This window comes from Pseudophryne corroboree, chromosome 2 (genome assembly GCF_028390025.1).
Source record: "Pseudophryne corroboree isolate aPseCor3 chromosome 2, aPseCor3.hap2, whole genome shotgun sequence".
Taxonomy (NCBI): domain Eukaryota; kingdom Metazoa; phylum Chordata; class Amphibia; order Anura; family Myobatrachidae; genus Pseudophryne; species Pseudophryne corroboree.
In genome coordinates, this window is record NC_086445.1 from 300401905 (window position 1) to 300404543 (window position 2639).

The 2639-nt window shown below is 45.0% G+C and overlaps 1 pseudogene; it reads right to left on the reverse strand.

The window, feature by feature from the left end:
* Positions 1-892: 892 nt before the first annotated feature.
* LOC135052699 (5S ribosomal RNA) lies at positions 893-1011 on the reverse strand (annotated as a pseudogene).
* Positions 1012-2639: the final 1628 nt, after the last annotated feature.

The following is a 2639-nucleotide window of genomic DNA, read 5'->3' on the forward strand; positions in this document are numbered from 1 at the left end:
GTGGGTTCACTATGGTATGCCGGCGGTCGGGCTCCCGGCGACCAGCATACCGGTGCCGGGAGCCCGACCGCCGGCAAACCGACAGTGTGGCGAGCGCAAATGAGCCCCTTGCGGGCTCGCTGCGCTCGCCACGCTACGCTCGCCACGCTACGGGCACAGTGGTGCGCTACGCACGCCACGCTATTTTATTCTCCCTCCAGGGGGGCCATGGACCCCCACGAGGGAGAATAAGTGTCGGTATGCCGGCTGTCGGTATGCCGGCTGTCGGGATCCCGGCGCCGGTATACTGTGTGCCGAGATCCCATCAGTCGGCATACTGAAGACCACCCCTTGCAGTGACACAGAGCTTTGAAATGGGAGGGAAAGAAGGCTCTTGTGTGGGCGCACTCTTGTACAAGGAAAATAAATTTTTCAGTAATGTATATTAGGAAATATTTAAAACATAACTTTTAATGATAATATTAAACCGTAATTACCCATCCAAAAGATCCATAAAAGAATAAAGAATTATAAAAAATGTTAAAGTGTTCTGGTCTCTTTATTTCAAAGAATGTTCGGAAAGGTTGTAGACACTGAGTTGTCATACCCCCATTTCCCCTGACCAGTACAGAATTTCTGTATTAATGGGACCGAGGGGTGGTCAAACGAGATATTGTAGGAATGTCCAATTATCGTCACTTAGATTAAGTTAAATAATGATTAATGGTCACCAAAAAAATTATGATTAAACACCTGAGTTATAGACAAATACCATATTTGTAGACAAAATTTGAGGCATTGAACTGCATTAAAGATGAAATGGCTAAACGAGGTAGTGGAGAAATGCTGGATAGGATTAGTGGTGATACTGCTGTTGGTGTCCCTTTTCACATAGAGAGGGAAATTAATTCCTACTCTAAAACACCAGGTATTCACAGATAGTCTCCTCTCCTGGTACTGACCCGGCCCAACGCTGTTTAGCTTCCAAGATCGGACGAGATTGGGCGCTGGCAGCGTGGTATGGTAGTAGAGATTTATGTGGTCTGTACACCAATGAGAGTGCACCTATATAAGAAATTATAAAGTAGGAAATGATGAGAGAAAATAGAGAAGAAAGAATGAATAAGTAAAGTGAGTGAAAATATGTAGATCTGCTTTCCACGTTAGGCATGGTTCAACAGTTCCCACAAATGTGGTACCGTGCACCGTGAATTGTGGATGAGAGTCCATGAAATAAGTTGGCTAGTCTGGTGTGGCAAATTAGTAGCCTCAATGGGTGGACTAATGTGGCAAGCTGGTTGCTTCAATAGGAAAATTAAGCGGCCTAGCTGCAATTTGTATTATTACAGAAATATCACACAGAAGCTAAAGGTCCTATGGGTTATAAGACAAGAATCACTGGTGTCCTACCCTCTGATGAGGGTTGGGATGAAAACCTGTATCTGTGAAACGTTTTATCTCACAGAGAAAAATTGTTATTCAGGAGAAAATACATCACAGTACATAGAAACATGATATTGTTTTAAGCAACTGCACTCAACCTGTAAATATATTCTCACATTATCAAAGAGAGAATACATAAATCACCATGAGTTGATGTAGGATGTTGTTATGGGCAACGGTATTAGGCTTATAAATGATTTACACAGCAGGAGGATATATATTAGAGATGTGCACTTGAAATTTTTCGGGTTTTGTGTTTTGGTTTTGGGTTCGGTTCCGCGGCCGTGTTTTGGGTTCGACCGCGTTTTGGCAAAACCTCACCAAATTTTTTTTGTAGGATTCGGGTGTGTTTTGGATTCGGGTGTTTTTTTCAAAAAACACTAAAAAACAGCTTAAATCATAGAATTTGGGGGTAATTTTGATCATATAGTATTATTAACCTCAAAAACCATAATTTCCACTCATTTTCAGTCTATTCTGAATACCTCACACCTCACAATATTATTTTTAGTCCTAAAATTTGCACCGAGGTCGCTGGATGACTAAGCTAAGCGACCCTAGTGGCCGACACAAACACCGGGCCCATCTAGGAGTGGCACTGCAGTGTCACGCAGGATGGCCCTTCCAAAAAACACTCCCCAAACAGCACATGACGCAAAGAAAAAAAGAGGCGCAATGAGGTAGCTGTGTGAGTAAGATAAGCGACCCTAGTGGGCGACACAAACACCGGGCCCATCTAGGAGTGGCACTGCAGTGTCACGCAGGATGGCCCTTCCAAAAAACACTCCCCAAACAGCACATGACGCAAAGAAAAAAAGAGGCGCAATGAGGTAGCTGTGTGAGTAAGCTAAGCGACCCTAGTGGCCGACACAAACACCTGGCCCATCTAGGAGTGGCACTGCAGTGTCACGCAGGATGGCCCTTCCAAAAAACACTCCCCAAACAGCACATGACGCAAAGAAAAAAAGAGGCGCAATGAGGTAGCTGTGTGAGTAAGATAAGTGACCCTAGTGGCCGACACAAACACCGGGCCCATCTAGGAGTGGCACTGCAGTGTCACGCAGGATGGCCCTTCCAAAAAACACTCCCCAAACAGCACATGACGCAAAGAAAAAAAGAGGCGCAATGAGGTAGCTGTGTGAGTAAGATGAGCGACCCTAGTGGCCGACACAAACACCTGGCCCATCTAGGAGTGGCACTGCAGTGTCACGCAGGAT